Raw genomic sequence first — 8,059 nt, 5'->3', positions numbered from 1 at the left:
AAAAAAAAGAACTCTTTTGCTTCATGAAGAGCGTTCATTATTTTCTTTTAATTCATTCTTTTATTTCTGTTTTTTTTTTTTTTTTTTTCTTTCATTTCCTTTACAAAAATGAAAAATTGTTGTTCTTCTAAAATTTTGGCGACATGGCCGAGTGGTAAGGCGGGGACTTCAAATCCTCCTTCCCTAGTTCAAATCTGGGCGTTGCCTGATTAACAAAAAAATGATTCATTCTCTCCTTCTTAGGCCTTTTTTTTATTTTTTTGGCTCTCTGTATATGCATATTTCATTTTGTATTGAGATTTTGGGCAATTTTTATACTGGGGAGTTTAGGTTTTTGATTTCTGATATGTTCTTCTAAAATTTTGGATTTGGAATTTGATTTCTGATACTTTTTTAAGTTCTTGAGTCTAATAAATTAATCTCAAGTACTTATCAAAAAATAAAAAAATTAATCTCAAGTATTTACAGTGCATTATGGGTTCATTAGTTTGAGTTGTATTATGTTTGGTTGTTGAGAAAGATGAGGGAAAGGGAAAAAATGTGGATCTTTTGGGCCGTCTTGTATTTTTAGGGTTTTATTGGTTGTTTTCTACTTTTTGAACCCAAAGGGCCATTTTGATATGGTGAATTTTTACTTCATGTTTTTCCTACGGATCGGGGTCTACTGCCAAGATTGGGAATGGTTTTTATTCTGATTTTGACCATATCCAATACTGAATGCTCAGTATGCCTGTACTTACAACAATTTAATGCCTGGGAATTGTGAAGTTTTTTGAATTTATGATTAGAAAACATTGCGTAGAAATGTAGAACGGATACTTCTAGCATATTTATGTAGCTGGAGCTTAAGCAATATCTCTAAGTCAAAAATGAAGAGAAGAGAAGGATGTGAGGCCAAGATATTTTGACTTTGTAAGGCAGCTTAGGTAGCTACTCATACCTGATGGAAATTGTTGCATAAACTTTCTATTCCCAACTGATTACATTAATGTGATTGTCAACCGTATTGCTTTAAAATGTTGTATCCGGTGCATTTCTTAATATAGTTATATAATTTACACGGTGCATGTGGGGTGGAAGTAGACTTCTAGCTTTTGCATTTATTTACATCTATATGATTTACATGATCCATGTAATGTATTTTACCGTAAAATACTTATGAAGTTTCTGAATTCATGTATTGTTCTAATGTACTTAAATTAAGTATCTGGTTGTGCTATTTTTACCTAGACTAAAAGCGATCTCTGTAAAAATTTGATTTTGCAACTCCCAACTATTATTGCCAGAATTTCCTAATTTTAGTGGTAAATCTAAATCAGTAAATGCTAAGAAAAGGCATATGCTTCAGAGGTTCAATACCTCAATTGATTTGTCAAAACTTTTGTGACCCTGCAGATTTTGTCCTGAGCTTCCATTTATTCCTTGTTTAAGTACCTACTATGGGAGATAGTCACTATCATTTTTGCGGAGGGATACATTCAGATCCATTCATGCAAAACTTATAATCTTACATGGATGGCTCTAGTATATGATTGCAAATAAAAAGCATATAATATAAAACTTGATTGTGTTTTCCTTCCTTATTTTACATGTTTCCAGCTGTGCTTCCTTATTTTAATGGGATGTCAACATTACTTGGTTTCTGAACTGCCCCCGATTAATAGTGTCTGTTGTCCTCGTGGCTCAATGGACAGTAGTTGATTTCTTAGAACAAAGGGGTTGAGGTTCCCTCTGGATCTGCTTTCCTTAGAAGTTCTTGTGCTTCAAATGCATGAAATGTTTGTTCTTTACCCCTTTCTTTTTATTTTGTACTACAACTCTTGCTCTCTCTTTTTTATTTTTTTTGGGAAATTACACTTTACCCTCCAATGTTTCAGGACATTTTCAATTTAACTTCCAATGTTTCAAAAATTGTAATGCGCCCTATCAAAGTTTCAAAAAAATTTTCTGTGACCAATCCGTTAACCATTTCCGTTTTCTCTAACAGAAATAAAGGAAAATACTAAATTGCCCCTACAATTTTATTTTATTTTTTAAAAAATAAAATAAAAAAATAGAAGAAAAAAAAAAGAATGGTGTCCGATTCCACATTCTAGCAGGCCTTCTTGGAAAGTGTTGGAGTGGTTCCGGACCTTCTTGACCTCGGGAGGCTGCTCGCATTCAGAGGGCTCTAACCTGCGAGATAATCAACACATGCATAAGAGCTTGTTAGAGTAGGCCGGCAAGTGATAGCTCCGATGTTTAAGTTAGAATCCTCGTAGAAAAATGATTCATGAAAATACTCTAGTGATTTGAGTTTTTTGATCCTTTTACGTGTTGCGTTGTCCCTCTTATTTATATTGTTTTCTTTTCTTGCGAGGTGAGCGGGCCCACCTTCAAGGGTATTGTGATGCAAAATTGACCTCCTTGGCCACCACGACTTGCAAAACCCACCGAAGATGACGACTACACTACTCCCGTAAAAGGTCATAATCGAAATACTTTCCCAACTGCTCATTAAGCCTCTGGTGCGTTTTGAAGGCATGGTCTGCCGTAATCAACTACACATATTTCATCAAGATGCACATTAATTGCTCCATCAAGACCAACTAAGAACATGCGCTCATTGCAGTGACACAGAACAACGTTCCGTCATAGATTACTACTTGATAAACTTTTATAACGAGGAATGGTTCAGCAAGGCCGTGGAGATCTTCTGGCCATTCTACCATCCAACAAAAGTAGTCACTACAATTGTAGGCCGTTGCAAGGGATTAGTTTGCCTCCACAATTATCCCCTTTATTGGTCAATTTGAAAAAGAAACAAAAATCCCAACGAGACTGTTATTTGGAACCATTAATCAAAAAATGCAAGAAGTTATCCTTTGAGCCGATTGAAAATATTGATGATTATGAATTAGAAGTAGCATTTGGGTACGACCAGGTCAACGACGATTACAAGGTTTTAAGTAGTGGCGTAGCCACGTACATCTTTGGGGGTGCCGTGAATTTTAAATTTTTTTTTTTTTTTTCACCCCCAAAATTATATATATATATTTCTTTTTATCTACCCAAGACGCAGCGCCTCTAAAGTCAAGGACTCACTCTCTTTCGTTCTTTCTATCTCAAAGGTTCGATACTTGATGATTTTGTACTTCTAATTAAGAGACTGTAAAGTGCAGTTCTAGACACTTTTTTTTTTTTTTTTTGATATAGTGCCGACATGTTACATTTCTAATATATCAATTTGAGCACATATTTATGAACTTTTATAGATATTTTTTTGTGATGTATATATTGTGAGAATTACCAAATTTTTAGAATGGAAAAAATTTTTAGTACACCAAGAAAATTTTTTTAGCGGCACCCCCAATATAAATTGTCTGGCTCCGCCACTGGTTTTAAGGATTTTGAAGCAACATCCAAAGCGTTCCCTTTCATATTGCGAGTGTCATTGCTGAATTTGGCCATCATGTACGTAGTCTTAGAGGAAATTCGTGGAGAAAGGTAGAAGACAAATGGCCATATAAGGATTCATATTTTCATATTTAAGGCACAACTTCCTTGAACGGTGCTTTCCATTGGGTTGTTGGTCGAAGGGGGTTGACAAGTACTATTGTTGCATTCGACCTTAGCACTGAGAAATTTCGAGCACATGCGCTTCCGATTGAAATTAAATTGTTTAGCACATACAAACTCAATACCTGTTGGGAGATCTTGGGAGGATGACTCTGTGTTTGGGAGGCTAATTTTGGACAATTTTGTGACGTTTGAGTGATGGAGTGCGGAGCGGTGGCGAGTACTTGGACACGGCTTCATACGTTGCAGCAAGCTCCGCAATAGACTTCTTCCTACTCCAAGCCTTTAGTCCTCTCGAATGACGGCAAAGAGGTTTTCATGAAGGAATACGATGGGAAACTATTTTGGTATGACATAAAAAAGAAGAGAAGAAAGATTGTTAAGATTCAGGAAATGATAAAAAAAATGCAAGATAGTCACTCTTGTTGTGGGACGCTTGTTTATCCTTGAAGGGGAGCGTATGCACGTGTTCTTCTATCATCTTTTGGCTTGAGAAATTTTTTGGGCATTTTGATGTTTGTATTCTTGACTATAGCAGATTAATAATGGTATTTCTTGTAAAAATTTTGGGTTTAAGTTGATTGATAACAATTGCTTTGGGTGTTTCAAATTAGAGATTGGCTGAAATTGGGGGTTTATTTGTATGCCTTTGATTTTCATTTGGATGATAGAATGAATTGGAGGGAATATATGGGCTACGGGTTTCTTCGGTTTGAGAATGGGTAGAACGAGTCTCTTTCTTTGAGTAAGGTTGGTGAATAACTTGGAATTATGGAATTATCTAGCAGCTAGAAATGCGTAGAGTGTCTGTGGACAGAAGCTAAACAAATGTAGCAAGATGCATGGTGAGTTTATATCATTCGTAGATGCTATGTGCAAAAACTTGGTTAAGGATACTTTTTGAGGCAATGGCGGTGGTTGCACGGAATTTGTAGCTAAGAAGAAATTCTTTGGTCCATGGGGGCCTTTCATCATCCTACCCTACTTGTACGAAAGGCTATCGAGTCCATATAGGAATACAAAAATGCACAAATAAACATGTAAGAGAAGGAAGTCAGAGAAACAATGGTTTGCCATTCCTAGACGGCTCCTTCAGATGGACTTGTATAGGTAAATTGGGATGTTGTGATAGATATACATAATAAGAAGATGGGCATGAGTGATTGTACGTGATTCTATGGGTGTGGTGTTGGCCACTTTGCAATCCTCAAAAGTTAATATTACCGATCCAATTGTTGCTGAATATATTGCTGCTTTAAGGGCAATAGTTTTTGCTAAAGAGATCACGTAGAACAAGGTAGAATTGGAGGGACATATGTTACAGTTGGTGCAAACATTAAGAAATGACGGAAAAAATTGGTGTCGCTATGACTAATTAATTGATAATACCTGTATTGTATTGCAATCTCTTCAAAAGTGGAGGGTATATCAAGTCTAATGCAGTGGCGAAGTCAGGATTTTGGTTCAGAATGGTCAAAAAAAAAAAAATTTATAGATGAATTTTTTTCTTTTTTTGAGTTGAACAAAAATTATTAAAGAATATAACTAACGAAATAAATAAACAATTCAATACAATTTAATTATTATTTAAAACTTATAAATGTAACTTACAATTTATTTTGTCATGCGTAGTGCGACAAAATCACGATTAACTAGTTGACAAGGTTCTTTTTGTAGATATGCTATTATGTCCCAAGTTTACTTGACAGTAACTAGTTGACAAAATCATGGTAACTACTACTAAGAGGGCAATAAGGCATGGGTCCTAGGTTTACCTGATAGGAGTGGGTACACTAAATGGTCATGCCTTAAAAGGGTTCACGATCATAAAAAAATAAAAATAAAAAGATCTACAATTTGATTAGAGCTCAATAGAATAATTATTGTTGTTCATAATCTCATGTAACAAAAGTTATATATTTCATACAATTAAAATATGTAATAAAAACTATATATATTTATAAATAATTAATTTAGAAGAGCAATCTAAACATAAAAGCTTAATCAAAGTAACGTCTTAGGCTCTAAAAAAAAAAAAAAAAAACTAAAAAAATTTTATTTGAATTGTTGAAAACTTAAAGTAAAAAGAAATACTATATAAGAAAAATTTAATCGCAAATTGTTGAATTACTTATAATTATATAAGGAATGACAATTTGAATATTAGCAACTTTTACTGTTTGGCTAATCAAGATTTTAACATATTCCTCAATTGCAGTCGGCAAATGATTCAAATTGACAAATAAAGTCAGCATTCAGCAACATTAGCAAAGGCAAATAAATAAATAAAGAGAAATGCTGGGATAGTTTTAGTAAAACAGTGCCGCGTGTATTAAGCTTAACCCAGTTAAATGGTGCGACCCAGTTAAACGGTGCGTTTCTTTACATTTGTTATACGATAGTTTTAGTAAAGTTAAACGGTGCGTTTTTTAATGAACTAAAAAGACAATTTTTATCCTTCCTCTTCAACCTTCATCAGTTCCTCCGAACCTCTGACCTAATTACAGAACATAACGAAAATGGCATAAGTTGTGAATCTCATTTTTCTTGAATAATACTTGCCTCTTGATAAATGGTTGAGGGTGGGCAACTAAGATATTAGAGAAATTCTAGGGGGTGTTAGGAGAATTTTTGAAAGGTAAGGGGCATTTGACAACTCTCAATCCCTCCCTCCGCCCCTCGTTTGACTGGAGGTGAACGAAAGAGTGCACTCTACGGTATTGAAGCAGTGATTTATATAGAGGAAACTCCTTGCTGTGTTGCGATATTGTAATTTCAAAATAGTTTTCAGTAATGAATGAAATGATGAAATGATTTTTTTTTTTAATTATATATATATATAAAAACCATTTTCACCATATGTTTTCCGATTATTTTGGTCTTCTACATTTATTTACTTGATAGAAATGCCATATAATGCCATATTTATTTTTAAGTATTTATTTTATACCGTCATTTTTATTTTTTTTTTGGTAGGAGTGAGCTTTTTTTTTTTTTTTTTTTTTTTTTTTTTCCGACCAATCTAGCTCTGCCCATTCCTTTGCTTATGCTGTGTTACCTCCGTCCGCCCTCCACCGTACTGCGTTGCTTTTCGCCTCCTGGGAATCGATTGTGCTTTGTATCTAATTTTTCAAATATAGATCTAGTTTCCTCAATTGGTTTCACTTAGTCACACCCCAACCCACTGTGCTCATTGGCTTCTCAGTTGCCTATTAGCGCAAAACAGTTCCATCTCGTCCACCACGCTTTGGCCAGTGCGCTTCACTTCCTTCGGCCCGACTGTTGTAGCTGTTTGCTGATTTTTTTATTGTTTGCTGTTTTTTTATTGTGTTTTTGAATAAGGTTTTGGTTTCTCCTTACATATACTTTCTTGAGTGATATTTTGAGGTGAATGTTTTTATCCTGGCCTTTGGGTCGAGAAGGATTAGTTTTGATTTGAGGGTTTTACTCCCATGGCTGAGAAAATAAAAGTTGTGAATATGGATTACCTATGTATTAGATTGAGTCTATCTGAAACAGATCTATTCTATAACTAAAGTTTGGATATGGGTTAAGCGAATGATGAAGTCATAAATATGACTTGATTGTAAGATATTTATGTTTATCTCTATGATGTTATAAACTCATAACTTTTCTATGATTTATTAGAGCACTAGTAGCAAACTCTGTATAATCCATTCCTTTCTCTATATTTAAGGAAAATCTAAAAAAAAAAAGCACAAAATAGCACCCACACCAAAAGCCTAATACATTATTAAATTATAAAAAAATGATTCTCTCTCTCCTCTCTCCTCTATCATTGGTTGCAATAATAAAAAGAAATAGTATTTAATTCATATGGAAAAAAAATAAAGGAATTTATTGTGAAGTGTTTGTTTTTTTATAGGGAATAAAAAACACTATAAAAAAATGGTTTTAAAGCTACTGCTAGTGCTTTTAGAGTTTTATGCTGTTTGATATAAGAGTTTTATGCTCTTTACCTTTTTTTTTCAAGGAATGAATAAGAAAGATTCTTCTAAAAAAACATAAAGAGTATTTTACTTAAATAAAATTGTTATTCGACTAAAAAAAATATATTGTTTTAATGTTATAGTTAAAATTACGATTAATATATTATATACAAATTAATTTATCCAAGAATTTAATAAAAATTTCCAAATTAAAGAATAAACAATTAAAAATGCATGATTCATTTTTGGTGACGTAATAATGACAGAAATTACACACTGCCAACCATGGAGACCATTCCTCTATCATTGCGCCTCCCACCTACTTCACCTCCCGTGTCTCAATTTCACATCGGGACTGGGGCCAGTAAACAAATATGCAAGAAAGGAACCCTAGTCAATGGGGCAGCTGTGGGGCCCAATCCTACGAGGCACATTCCACCACAACAGTTCTCTTCCTTCCAGAAAAGTGCAAAATCTTAAACTGGATTTGATATCCTTTGACGTCCACTAGGAAAGTGACGGATTCTTTTTTTTTATTATTATTTTTTTTT

The sequence above is a fragment of the Corylus avellana genome, chromosome ca2 (assembly GCF_901000735.1).
Source record: "Corylus avellana chromosome ca2, CavTom2PMs-1.0".
NCBI lineage: Eukaryota > Viridiplantae > Streptophyta > Magnoliopsida > Fagales > Betulaceae > Corylus > Corylus avellana.
The sequence above is the reverse complement of the archived record's forward strand: the minus strand, read 5'-3'. Positions refer to the sequence as shown.